The sequence below is a fragment of the Dermacentor albipictus genome, chromosome 3 (genome assembly GCF_038994185.2).
Source record: "Dermacentor albipictus isolate Rhodes 1998 colony chromosome 3, USDA_Dalb.pri_finalv2, whole genome shotgun sequence".
In the NCBI taxonomy this organism is placed as follows: Eukaryota; Metazoa; Arthropoda; class Arachnida; order Ixodida; family Ixodidae; genus Dermacentor; species Dermacentor albipictus.
In genome coordinates, this window is record NC_091823.1 from 53,831,436 (window position 1) to 53,846,183 (window position 14,748).

Sequence of the window (14,748 nt, forward strand, 5' to 3'; positions counted from 1 at the left end):
ATGTGCGAGAGATTATTGAGGCTCAGGCTATCTCTTCGAATAGTGATACGTGTGTTAGTGCCCCTTTGGTCGACTTGTTAGATAAGTAGACGGCTTTTTCTTTTTTATGATTAAAAATTAGGATGACGTGGCGCCACTGTGCATGGGTAAATAGGTAGTTGTTTCCTGAAAATAAAGTTGTTGAAGTTAGCGGTCTCCCTTCTGTCCTTGTTCGCTGGCGCTAAATATGATTTCCATGTGTGCCGACAAGTTTTGACAAAAAACATCACACCAATAATTGATGAACATTGCTCATCTTAAGTTAAGTGCAATGAAATGACACATCAGTAACGAAAAAATTGCTTGGGGCGAATCACCTGCGTGTGTGTCGGTTGTGCGAACAGCTATTCTGGCGACGTGGCATAAACGATGCGATGAAAAACGAGCTGTTAAGTCGGAAGGAAACGAGCATGCAATTCTCTATTTCGCGGACAAACGGTCAATGTATCCGGGTTCTCGTTAATCGCAGAAGCTACGGCAGCAAATTATTGGAGTAGGAAGGATTCGCGAACTTCCCTTTCGTGGTGCGTTTTGAAACCAGATTCAAGTACGGTGGCGGTTGTCTTGTAAAAAGAGTGGCCCGAGATAAGGACATGTTGGGATAGCGGAAGATTAGAAAGGCTCGCAGCATGCGATCGATGATAGTTGAAACGCAATCTAAGGGTTGTTTTCGTTTGTCCTACTTTGCACGCAGAGCATTCTAGCATATAGATAACATTTGTCGCGCGACAATCGACGTCGCCTTTTATCGTAAGGATAAAATTTGACGCGATGCTCTTAACACTTAGCTAAGTTGTCATGCGAGCGCAAACCTTGAACCGTGATTTGTTGCAAGGATAACAGGCTATGGGAATGGGTCTTGTAAGACGTTAGTATGTCGCGTAAATGTTATGATCGTCGGTAAACTGCGCGTGGCGGCTCCGAAAACACGTCTCTGAGGCGATTGCTCTGCATCAGTGTGTTACGATGATTTTCAAAGACGACATTACCGTTTGGAATGGATGCAGAGTGTGTTAAAACTAAATTAGTATGCCTTCGCTGCCGAACCCGCTTTTCCAGTCTGAGAAGTGCACTGCGGTCTACTGCATCGGCTCCCTTAATCGCGCCATTCACAGTTATAGCAGCGGATACTTCTGCATTATAAAGCGCCGTGGTTGCTCAGTGGCTATGGTGTTGGGCTGCTGAGCACGAGGTCGCGGGATCGAATCCCGGCCACGGCGGCCGCATTTCTATGGGGGCGAAACGCGAAAACACCCGTGTACCTAGATTTAGGTACACGTAAAGAACCTCAGGTGGTCAAAATTTCCGGTGTCCCCCACTACGGCGTGCCTCATAATCAGAAAGTGGTTTTGACACGTAAAACCCCATAATTTAATTTTTTTAATTATGAAGGCATCACAGAGTTTGTCGCAGGTAATAAAATCGGTTTGTTCAGAACACACTCCGTGTGCATTGCCATATTCGCAATGCACACGCCCGAGGGGATCCATGATGGCCGCCACACCATACTTTGAGGCCCGCACGCGGAAAAAGCGAGAGCGCATGGGTCAATGCCCCTTGTCGAGTCCCAATCTGTCGGAAAAGGACAAAGGAAAGCAGGGAGAGGCAGGAGAGTGTGAAATGGTGATTACAGCCGGCGACTGAAACTTGGCTAGGTGCCCAGAAGCAATTGTGGAGAGGGTGAACGGCGATAAAAGAGTGACGGTAGGGACATTTCCAGGACGGACACTCCATCTTCTCATGGAGCCAACAAAAGCAAAGCTCGCGGAAAATGCCCACGTGCGCTACCTTGCCATAGGAGAAGGTGGGCTAAATGAGCCTCTAAGCAGGAACGCGACAGGACTAACCCTGCGCTTGGCGAAGCGCGTGGTATTCTAGGAAAAAAGCAGCATGAAAGAGAACCAGTTGGGACAGGTGCTGCTGCTGACAAATTTAAACTGGAAGAAAGCCGAAAAGTGAATTCCTCTCCTATCGCCCCACTCCTGTTGACGCTGAGCAGTGATGCTGCAAGGGCTGCAGAAAATAGCGCCAATTTTTCCCTTTCCCTTCAACAACCACTTCTCTCTAAATTCCTAAGTGCACAGCCACAGGGCTAGATTGAGATTCCCGTTTGGCTGATTAATGAATTAGGACCAAAACGTAAGGAAGCTCTGGTGAAAGCAGTGGAAAAAAACTTTAAAAGGTAAACGAATACCACACAGCTGGCGACAAAGTAGAATCAATTTAATTTTTAGAGTTAAGGGGGAGAAATGGAATTAACTCGCACAGACCATTGATCATTACATCGTTTTTGTACAGGCTAGCAATGCAGGCAATCAAGTTAAAGCTGCAAGCATGGGCAGAGAATAATGGCATTTTGGGGGAACATCAGAATGGCTTCAGAATAAGTAGGCGTTTAGATAATTTATTTGCTCTTCCTCAGTTTATTGAAATATCAAGAGTAGAAAGCAGGTCGTTATGTGTACCCTTTTTATTCATTACAGGATCTTATGACAGAGTAGACCGCGACATCTCGTGGAATATTCTGGAAGAGGAACCCTTATGTGACGGTGGTCTACAGCTTTTGAGAGAGATTTACCTAGAAAATACTGCTTGCGTTGAATGGGGAGAGATTGAGAGCGAGGAGGAAGTTGATATCAACAAGGGACTGAGGCAGGGATGCTCTTTATCCCAATTGCTGTTTATGATGCACATGGTGAGGATGGAGAGGGCCTTAGAGGGAAGTAATATTGGGTTAAATCTCGCACACAAACAGGCTGGTGCAGTAGTAAAGCAGCAGCTTGCAGGTTTATTTTATGCGGACAACATTGTCTTGATAGCTGTGCAAAGTGATTTGCACCCTCTGGCTAATAGCTATGGACAGAAAGGCAAGAATTTAAGTTTGAAATTCAGTGTTATAAAATCAGGTGTTAGATATTCAATGAAAACCGTGAACAGACAGTGGCAATACAGGGCCAGGAAATACCTTGGGTAAAATATTATAAATACCTTGGTATATGGATAAACGAAGGCAATAGATATATGTAAACACAGGAAAGAACAATAACACTAAAGGGGAAGAGAAATGCAGTCATAATGTGAAGCACAGAGTGCTATGCGGATACAATACGTACGAGGTGCTCCAGGGTATATGAAAAGATGTAATGGTTCCAGGACTTATAAAATTTTGAAAATGCGGTTGTTTGCATGAAATAAGGCGTACAATCAGGACTTGACGAGAACCAAAGGTCAATGGGGCCTTTGGGCGTTCTCGGGAAGACTGCAAATGAAGCTGTGCAGGGTGATATGGGCTGGAATGGTTTTGAAGTGAGGGAAGCTCGCAGTAAAATTCATTAAGAAGAACGACTGAGAAATATGGAATAAAGTAAATGGGCTGGAAGAGTGTCTAGGTATCTGTACAGGGAAAACATTGATTCACAGTGGAGGAAAGGAACTAAAAAGTTTACCAGCAAGTATGCGGCATGTAGGGTGAGCAACACAGCAACAAAGAACGTCAACCGGAAAGTCAGAGAAGCTAAAAAAATATCGTCGGTGGCGGCAATGGAAAAGAAACCTGCCATGAGTAACTACTTAGGAGGAAAAAAAACAAAATTAGAGAAGAAACAATTTGCGATAACTCAAAGGGAAGCTCATTACTTTTCGAAGCGAGACCAGGATGCCTTAGAACACGCACCTATATATCGGGATACAATAAGGAAGAAGAAGCATGCACTTCCTGCGGTAAAGCTAGGGAAACAATAGAGAATGTCTTATTAGAATGTGAAGAAGTCTGCCTAGCAGTCTATTTAGGCGCCACTGGCCTCCTTGAAGCTTTTGGGTTCAGCGAGAGCAGAGGAAAAGTAAACATGTCTGCAATAGACATAGTAAGAGGCGATTGGAATATTGGTGGAAAAAAAGTAAGGAAACGACAAAAAATATATAATGGAGACGTACAAAAACAAAGTTCACAACAGGAGGTCATAAAATTTGGTTAAGAGAATTCATCGTGTGTTTTTTTTTCTTTTTAACCTAGGTAGGACATTAGGCAGTATAATAGCAAAAGCTTGGTGTAGCGACCCACCTCCCCGTTCCAAAGGGGACGCTCATAACATCCGCCCATCCATTGCCGAGACAGAGATTTCACCTGGTCGACGAAAACGTGTATGGAGGGGCTCTAATCATGATCGCCGAACACGCGTCGGTGTTGTAGCACGCCGAGCTTATTCTCTTCGGCTGCGGGAAAAGGCAGCGATAGGGCTAGCTATCGATATTGCTATCTTTAGCAGACATGGTGGGTCGCCTCCAGACCAGCGAAGAGAAGGGACCTATGCCTAATTGAAGGTAAGGAAATCCTGAACGACGGCTTTCCACGGCGTACGTCAAGGCATGCAGCACTCGAGCGGTTACTCTTTAAGGAGTGTTTGTACGAACGTCGCACGTTCAAGAGAGGAATTTTCAGCCGTGCTGTCCAAATGCCTGGCGCGCCGCGTAAATATATAATCGACAGTCTTGAATATATTAATTCATGCACCACGCCAATATAAATGGCAACCGTGCGTGCTTGTTGCACGGTGCCTCGGGTGTTTCGGCATTTAGCCACCTTCGAAATGCGACTGCCGCAGGCGGGATCGAATGAATGAGATTAACTGTTTCTGTTGCACAAGAAAGGAGTTGCATGCATAGTTCTTCAAGCACAATAGATTAGACCGTTGAAACCCGATGATAAAGCTTCCGCGCTTTTTAAAATGTACGGCCGGAAAAATGCTTCAAAACACAGTCGCACGGACGTACACAAGGCCTGCACGTTAGTGCAACCGACAATATCCGAAAAATAACGCACCGTTCATGATCAGCTGGTATACTAAAAAAAAAACACACACGGTTGTCCAATGGTTCTACAAATAATCAACTGTTTCGGTAGCATTCCGAGAGCCTTATAATGCCGTAGGGCATAGGCAGAAACTTTGCAGCTTGTGTCTTTTCGTGCCGCGTTGAACGTCCGGTCAATATAAACCCCAGTCATACTGTCGTAAGAGTTAACTGTTTATGTTTTCGTCATCAGTGCCTGCGATTAGCATTCTTCTTCTGATCCAACAACACTGGATCATTCTATTGTGCAGAACACACTTTGGCGGACAAATGCTTCGTTTCACTGTTCCTGTTTTATTAAACAAACTAATCAAAAAAAGGATAATAATTGAAGAATTTGGAGCACGTTTTATTCGGGAAACACTTTTATCATAAAATCATCGCAATATTATTGATCGCTAACTAAGCTTTCAGTGTATGTTGTAATTTGTCTTCGTGTACTGTACTGTGTAATTTAACGGTAAAGGAATCTGTGCATCTATATATTCAGTTCATGATGAACCTATGTGTATTACGACCTGTATAAAATATTAACCCCTTCTTGCTATTTATAAATTTTGTTCTTCTGTCCTCAATGCTTTTCATGTATCAGGGAGGCTCGGGTTTTCCTCAAGTGACTAATATCACTTTTATCCCGAGCCTGTCCTCATCCTTGAGATGAAAATAAACTGATTTGATTTGAAGTTCTTGTACGCCTTGATGGTTTCCTCTACAGACACCGGTGGTCACAACACCCCGCTTCTTCTTCTTTCCCAAGCTTGGAGCTCAGAAGTGTCGCTCGATGTGCGCGCTTCACGAATTCACCCTATCGAACAGGCCTCCTTGGAAAACCTTAAGCCGCTTTGTCATGGAATCGCACAAGAAACCAAGTCGAAAAAGAAAGATGGCCTTTGTCTCGGCGAAGAAACGAATGCCGATGCACATTAAAAATGCTCATCACTTCCGGTTGACATCTCCACTGCGGGTGGCAGTGGTCAGGCTAAAACAGGGGTGGGAAGCAAATCATCTAAATTGTCAAGCAAATATTTGCACAGCAGTGAGGGGGCCTACCAGGAATCAAGCAAAGTTTACAAGAAACAGAGTTACAAGGCTACAAAACAGTTACAAAAGGTTACGAGAAACGACCAACACGGGCGCAGCCCGCAACTAACAGTTTTTTTTTCAAAAGAAACCGAATAAGTAAAAAAATACGCTGAAAGGACAATACCAACCTCTGGAATGTGAACGAGAAAACGAAAAATAACATACACGTGGCAAAAGCAAAGCTGGCTAATCAACAACTGATTTGCATGAACTCCCAAAGGTAAGACACCTCTTCCTGTGACAATGATAGCGAGGGTTGACTACGTCATCTGTCACCCTCCAAGAACGTGTAAAAGGCTTCCATTACTTCCCTTGTCTTTAGGGGGGCATGTCTGAACAAAGTGTTCGCGCATCGCAAATAGCGTAAGAAGTTTATTAATGTATGCCACCGCAATCAGTTACTCGTAACGTGCGGTGACACATGCATAAAGGCGGCCGAACTCGGGCAGCCGACTCGACAACAAGCTACCAGCGGCAGAATCCCTCGCGCAGCGCACAAGCTTGCAGATTGAAGAGTTCCAATCCCTTTATTCGTTGTTTCTGCCAATGACTCTATTCCTGCACCGTCACTGACCTAATCCTAACCGACTACCTTTTCTCAATTTTGCTCTACATTTGCTCAATATTTTCCGTGTATTAATCTATGCGTGCGTGCATTACTGGTGTCGCGTGGTGGCATTGTCGCCAGTAGGCAAGAGGTCGGACCGACGCTGTCAGACGATGTTCCAGGCAGCAGCACTGACGAGACCGGCGCGACGGTTTCTATGCGTCAGGCTTAGGTCAGCACTACAAGCGCCATTTCGCAAGCATGGATATCGGCACTAGCCGCTTCTTTTGTCTGACTGAAGGCACGATTTAATGGCAGGATTAGCGTAGCATACTCACCAGTGAGAAATTTTGCCACCGGTGGCCGGCGAATCAGTTGAGGCCAAATTCTTCTTCTTCTACTACGCCGCCTCTGGCGTGTGGTGCGTGCTGGAAGCACCTTTTTCACATTGATTTTAGGTGAAAGGCATGAAAGCGATAAACGTGTCAAAACCTGCAAGCTTCGTTTCTCTGCTTTTTTTTCCGTATCATCAATGAGCACATGTGGCTATAACTTCTAATAAAAATTTATTCACTCTAAGATGTATTTTTTAATATGTTAATAAGCCATCCTCGATTCTTTCTTATGATGGACTATTTTTTATGATGACTTTCCTTACGTAGCGCCCGCAGAATGAAAAAAGTTCATGGGTACAAACATGGTGCGAATAACGCGCACGGTGTGAGGCCAGGTCAAATTCCGAAACGAGAAGGTGCTCGCTGCGTCGCAGTATGCAAACAGTGTGACACCATGAGAATTCCATGGTTAACTTACTGATACATTATTTATTACCTTAGGAAACTCCAATTTAAGTGGATTAAAATTTGTCACCTTCTAGAATGTTCTCCTTTCAAAAAACCACACGTTTTCCTAAGAAATTTTGTTTGTCTACTTTAAACCAATGCACAGTTTCAACTGCTTCCTCACGTAGACTTCTTCCCTCAAGTGTACCCCCCCCCCCCCTAACCGGCCGTTTAACCGCCGGCTTCATAGCCAATCCCCTTAGCGTGTACGCCCCATAAATAGGAAGCAAGCAGGCAGGCAACAACCAACTGCTATCTGGCCGTTCGATGCCCTCTTCCCCCGCATAGAAGTTGAATGTCGGTTGCTTGCGTTTAAATCATCATCATCATCATCATCATTACCATCATCATCATCTCTCTTCCACCGGTGCCGGGTAGAACGTCAGTGCTCAGCGCATCCGGCCGACGCTTCTCAATTTTATTGCGATAGCAATTATATGGACACTCCAGGCATATTTCTGCCGTCGCACTCGCCGTCACCGTGAGGTGCAGCATAAAGTCCAAGGGCGACAAAAGCGTCGCCCTGTGCTTAGATTTAGGTGCACGTTAAAAAACCCCAGGTGGTCAAAATTTCCGGAGTCCTCCACTACGGCGTGCCTCATAATCAGAAAGTGGTTTTGGCACGTAAAACCCCATATATTATTATGTGCTGTATGTGCGAGTGAAAGCGCGCGAGAGTGAGCCGGCGATGACGGCGCAATCTCGTGCACGCATTCAAGAAAACCGTCGCGCGCAATGATCTGGGGAGTCGGGAGTGGGCCACGTTCTGCGAACACCCCCTAGACAAGAGAAGGCCTGAGCGCTCGCGGCGAATGAAGGGATCGCGCACCTGGGATCGCGCGATCCCGGAATGAAGGTATCGCGCGATCCCAGGTGTGCTTCAGCGCGATCCCTTCAGCGCAATGAAGGGATCGCGCACCTATGTGCAACCTTAACCGGAGCGCAGTTTTGTTTTAGGCATAGTTGAACAGGTGGCCCGAAGAACATTAAGGCTGTTCCAAGATTATTTTATTTATGCAAAGCTATTTTCGCGCTGCTTTATTAGCCCATCCGTAAACAAAAAAAAATGATATGGCTCAACCTCAGGAATGAGAAAGAATTCCGGATACGTGATGACAAGGAGCATGGATTGTATTGAAAAGTCACGGTGCTGCCCTCTTCGCAGTAGCTTCTCTAACTTGATGTACCGTCGGCGTCAAAGAGTTTGCCGTTCATGTGACTACAAAAGTTCGTCAACAGAATGTTAGCACTGCACACATATCTCATGACAACTTCACTGGTGTGTCCTTCTTCAGGTTCGGGACACGTGTATTTATTCCAGTCTAGATTAGGCTTTAAAAGAATAATTTCGCTTTCGAGGCATTATTACATACAGTACCGCAGTCCACATATTTACAACACCTCAAATGAGTTTAGCAATTGAGATACGAAACATATTCGCGCCACTATTTGCAAAAAAAATAAGAAAACCAGCTGCCTTATATCGCATGGTTCCAGTTTTTCTCTTCTTTGTCTTAGCAAGGCACCCAATATTCTGTCATTCACCTTGCGGAAACATGAACACATGATTTTTCGGCCTCGATTTGTAATTGATCCAGCAATTGGGCACGTAGCACTTATTAGGCATATCCTGGCATGAACCTAAGCCACATTCCGCGGCAATGAAGGCTTGTCGGACACACGAGCGCAGAGACTACATGCACCATTCACATCGAGAAAAAAAAAAAGTGCGCTCGGAAGCATGTCGCAGCATGCCAGCATTTCCCTACCCCGAAGCTATCCCAGGAGCGAGAGGGTTCCCGGAACTAATCGTATTTTCCAAGCCTCATTTTCAACACAGGTGCGCAGCTCGTAGCTTCGTAGCACGCTGCACGGACCTTCTGGACCTTCCACGTGGTCCTCCTTTGCGTGACGTAGCTCGGGGCGAAGGGGGGGGGGGGGAGGGAGGTACAGCCAGAAGGCTCCGGGACGGCCGAGCCGCCCAGATTTCGAACACTTTCTTTTTCCGCACTCAACACGGTTTCAGGAAAGGCTGTTCGTCCGAGACACGGCTACTCGAATTCACAACAGATATCCGTCTTAACATGAATCGCTACTTACAGACTGACTGCTTATTGCTTGACTTTTCCAAAGCGTTTGATCGTGTTGCACATTGCCGCCTCATATCGAAATTATCTGCGTTAAAATTAGACTCCTGCACATTGCCATGGCTACGTAACTTTCTATCTCACCGAGAGCAATTTACCTCCGTTGATGACTTCGATTCCCCCAAATCTAACGTTACTTCTGGTGTGCCAAGAGGTAACGTTTTGGGGCCTCTGTGGGTTCTACTCTATAGAAATGATCTGCCTAACAACATAACGTCTTGCATACGAATATTCGCCGATGATTGCATGATCTACCGTCCAGTAGCCAATAGCGATGATCATATATAGCGCTCCAACGACACCTAGAGACAGCGAACCAGTGGTGTACTACATGGTGCATGGCACCAAACCTGTCAAAATGTAAGACAATGTCTTTCACCCGTAAACCTGTTAACTTGCAGTTTATCTACCACATTAACAATAGTATTATATCCCCAACGAGACAATATAAGTATCTTGCCGCGCACCTTACACCTTACCTATCATGGTCTGAGCACCTTACGTGTGTCTCTGCCAATGCATCCAAATTATTTGGTTTTTTTTGCACTGGAATTTGTGCAGTGTTCCATCTGCCTTGCGTACAACGGCCTACTTAACGTTCGTGCGACCCCAGCTTGAGTACGCGTCTCCCATTTGGTCTCCACACCAGCATCACCTAATTGAAGCGCTAGAAACCATTCAGAATAGGGCAAGCGGTTTCATTGCTCATAATTACAGCGTCCAGTGTAGCATTACGCAGATCAAAGCCGAACTATCGTTGCAGTCGTTGAGTACTCGCCATGATATTGCATTGGTGTCATTATTCCATAAATTCATTCACTCTGACGGATTATCCCTACCATGCTTGAAACACCACGTCTTCACATCGCGCAGACCACTGCCTCGCGCTATCCGTCTCTGGAACAGCCTTCCGAATAGCATTGCTTCGCTCAGAAATCATGATGCCTTTTGCAGTAATTTGGTCGTGCATTTTCTCCACACTGTGAGTAGGGTTGAGTTAGTACACGGGTAGTTATCAATCCCAGTTCGTTTACGTTTTAAATGTATAGCCACGCGTTATGCCACAAGTTTGGCGTAACGTGTGGCCACAATGTATGGCCACAACGTCTCAACGCAAAGTACCTTGCTGCGTTCATGTAATATTTCTTGCTGTTTTTATGCAATGCTTAACTGTTAATTCGTTTTACTTTTTTTTACATTTTTCTGTACATATGCAAATTTCATCGTTTTGTGCCAATGTTTGTCTTTTTAAGTTTATGCATCGGTATCTTTTTACCGATGGTAACTTGTGATGAATTGTACCATAGGCCCCTTTCACGATAGGTTATTGAGGCTCAGGCTATCTATTGGAATAGTGATACGTTTGTTAGTGCCCCTTCGGTCGACTGTCAGATAAGTAGACGGCTTTTTTTTATGATTAGAAATTTGGATGATGTGGCGCCACTGTGCATGGGTAAATAGGCGGTTGTTTCCTGAAAATAAAGTTATTGAGGTTAGCGCATTCCGGTGTCGTCTCCTTTCTGTCCTTGTTCGCTGGCGCTAAATATGCTTTCCATGTGTGCAGACAAGTTTTGACAAAAATAGGACACCAATTATTGATGAACATTGCTCATCCGAAGTTAAGTGCAATGAAATGACACATCAGCAACCAGAAAATTGCCTGGGGCGAATTGCCTGGGGCGAATCGCCTGCGTGTGTGTCGGGTGTGCGAACAGATATTCTGGCGACGTGGCATACACGATGCGATGAAAAACGAGCTGTTAAGTCGGAAGGAAACGAGCATGCAATTCTCTATTTCGCGGACAAACGGTCAATGTATCCGGGTTCTCGTTAATCGCAGAAGCTACGGCAGCAAATTATTGGAGTAGGAAGGATTCGCGAACTTCCCTTTCGTGGTGCGTTTTGAAACCAGATTCAAGTACGGTGGCGGTTGTCTTGTAAAAAGAGTGGCCCGAGATAAGGACATGTTGGGATAGCGGAAGATTAGAAAGGCTCGCAGCATGCGATCGATGATAGTTGAAACGCAATCTAAGGGTTGTTTTCGTTTGTCCTACTTTGCACGCAGAGCATTCTAGCATATAGATAACATTTGTCGCGCGACAATCGACGTCGCCTTTTATCGTAAGGATAAAATTTGACGCGATGCTCTTAACACTTAGCTAAGTTGTCATGCGAGCGCAAACCTTGAACCGTGATTTGTTGCAAGGATAACAGGCTATGGGAATGGGTCTTGTAAGACGTTAGTATGTCGCGTAAATGTTATGATCGTCGGTAAACTGCGCGTGGCGGCTCCGAAAACACGTCTCTGAGGCGATTGCTCTGCATCAGTGTGTTACGATGGTTTTCAAAGATGACATTACCGTTTGGAATGGATGCAGAGTGTGTTAAAACTAAATTAGTATGCCTTCGCTGCTCAACCCGCTTTCCACTCTGAGAAGCGCACTGCGGTCTACTGCATCGGCTCCCTTAATCGCGCCATTCACAGTTATAGCAGCGGATACTTCTGCATTATAAAGCGCCGTGGTTGCTCAGTGGCTATGGTGTTGGGCTGCTGAGCACGAGGTCGCGGGATCGAATCCCGGCCACGGCGGCCGCATTTCTACGGGGGCGAAACGCGAAAACACCCGTGTACTTAGATTTAGGTGCACATTAAAGAACCCCAGGTGGTCGAAATTTCCGGTGTTCCCCACTACGGCGTGCCTCATAATCAGAAAGTGGTTTTGGCACGTAAAACCCCATAATTTAATTTTTTTAATTATGAAGGCATCACAGAGTTTGTCGCAGTTAATAAAATCGGTTTGTTCAGAACACACTCCGTGTGCATTGCCATATTCGCAATGCACACGCCCGAGGGGATCCATGATGGCCGCCACACCATACTTTGAGGCCCGCACGCGGAAAAAGCGAGAGCGCATGGGTCAATGGCCCTTGTCGAGTCCCAGTCTGTCGGAAAAGGACAAAGGAAAGCAGGGAGAGGCAGGAGAGTGTGAAATGGTGATTACAGCCGGCGACTGCAACTTGGCCAGGTGCCCAGAAGCAATAGTGGAGAGGGTGAACGGCGATAAAAGAGTGACGGTAGGGACATTTCCAGGACGGACACTCCATCCTCTCATGGAGCCAACAAAAGCAAAGCTCGCGGAAAATGCCCACGTGCGCTACCTTGCCATAGGAGAAGGTGGGGTAAATGAGCCTCTAAGCAGGAAAGGGACCGGACTAATCCTGCGCTTGGCGAAGCACGTGGACGAGCTGTATTCTAAGAAAAAAGCAGCATGAAAGAGAACCAGATGGGACAGGAGCTGCTGCTGACAAATTTAAACTGGAAGAAAGCCGAAAAGTGAATTCCTCTCCTATCGCCCCACCCCTGTTGACGCTGAGCAGTGATGCCGCAAGGGCTGCAGAAAATAGCGCCAATTTTTCCCTTTCCCTTCAACAACCACTTCTCTCTAAATTCCTAAGTGCACAGCCACAGGGCTAGATTGAGATTCCCGTTTGGCTGATTAATGAATTAGGACCAAAACGTAAGGAAGCTCTGGTGAAAGCAGTGGAAAAAAACTTTAAAAGGTAAACGAATACCACACAGCTGGCGACAAAGTAGAATCAATTTAATTTTTAGAGGTAAGGGGGAGAAATGGAATTAACTCGTACAGACCATTGATCATTACATCGTTTTTGTACAGGCTAGCAATGCAGGCAATCAAGTTAAAGCTGCAAGCATGGGCAGAGAATAATGGCATTTTGGGGGAACATCAGAATGGCTTCAGAATAAGTAGGCGTTTAGATAATTTATTTGCTCTTCCTCAGTTTATTGAAATATCAAGAGTAGAAAGCAGGTCGTTATGTGTACCCTTTTTATTCATTACAGGATCTTATGGCAGAGTAGACCGCGACATCTCGTGGAATATTCTGGAAGGGGAACCCTTATGTGACGGTGGTCTACAGCTTTTGAGAGAGATTTACCTAGAAAATACTGCTTGCGTTGAATGGGGAGAGATTGAGAGCGAGGAGGAAGTTGATATCAACAAGGGACTGAGGCAGGGATGCTCTTTATCCCAATTGCTGTTTATGATGCACATGGTGAGGATGGAGAGGGCCTTAGAGGGAAGTAATATTGGGTTAAATCTCGCACACAAACAGGCTGGTGCAGTAGTAAAGCAGCAGCTTGCAGGTTTATTTTTTGCGGACAACATTGTCTTGATAGCTGTGCAAAGTGATTTGCACCCTCTGGCTAATAGCTGTGCACAGAAAGGCAAGTATTTAAGTTTGAAATTTAGTGTTATAAAATCAGGTGTTAGATATTCAATGAAAACCGTAAACAAACAGTGGCAATACAGGGCCAGGAAATACCTTGGGTAAAATATTATAAATACCTTGGTATATGGATAAACGAAGGCAATGGATATATGTAAACCCAGAAAAGAACAATAACACTAAAGGGGAAGAGAAATGCAGTCATAATGAAGCACAGAGTGCTATGCAGATACAATACGTACGAGGTGCTCCAGGGTATATGAAAAGATGTAATGGTTCCAGGACTTATGAAATTTTGAAAATGCGGTTGTTTGCATGAAATCAGGTGTACAATCAGAACTCGACGAGAACCAAAGGTCAGTGGGGCCTTTGGGCATTCTCGGGAAGACTGCAAATGAAGCTGTGCAGGGTGATATGGGCTGGAATGGTTTTGAAGTGAGGGAAGCTCGCAGTAAAATTCATTGTGAAGAACGACTGAGAAATATGGAATAAAGTAAATGGGCTGGAAGAGTGTCTAGGTATCTGTACAGGGAAAACATTGATTCACAGTGGAAGAAAGGAACTAAAAAGCTTACCAGCAAGTATGCGGCATGTAGAGTGAGCAAAACAGCAACAAAGAATGTCAACCGGAAAGTCAGAGAAGCTAAAAAAATATCGTGGGTGGCGGCAATGGAAAAGAAACCTGCCATGAGTAACTACTTAAGAGGAAAAAAAAAACAAAATTAGAGAAGAAACAATTTATGATAACTCAAAGAGATGCTCAATACTTTTCGAAGCGAGACCAGGATGCCTTAGAACACGCACCTATATATCGGAATATAATAAGGAAGAAGAAGCATGCACTTCCTGCGGTAAAGCTAGGGAAACAATGGAGAATGTCTTGTTAGAATATGAAGAAGTCTGCCTAGCATTCTATTTAGGCGCCACTGGCCTCCTTGAAGCTTTTGGGTTCAGCGAGAGCAGAGGAAAAGTAAACATGTCTGCAATAGAGATA

At 45.2% G+C, this 14,748-nt stretch overlaps 1 protein-coding gene across 3 annotated transcripts in view; it reads right to left on the minus strand.

The window, feature by feature from the left end:
• Positions 1–14,748, minus strand: part of LOC139057849 (annexin A4-like) — a 106,187-nt gene that overhangs the window by 53,483 nt on the left and 37,956 nt on the right. Inside the window, exon 1 of one of the 3 annotated variants that reach the window (XM_070536602.1) lies at positions 6,856–6,933. The exons of the other annotated variants lie outside the window; for them this stretch is intronic. The gene's annotated coding sequence lies outside the window, so the exon portion shown is untranslated. Of the gene's footprint in view, positions 1–6,855; positions 6,934–14,748 lie in introns of those variants that run through there. 3 annotated transcript variants of the gene reach the window in all.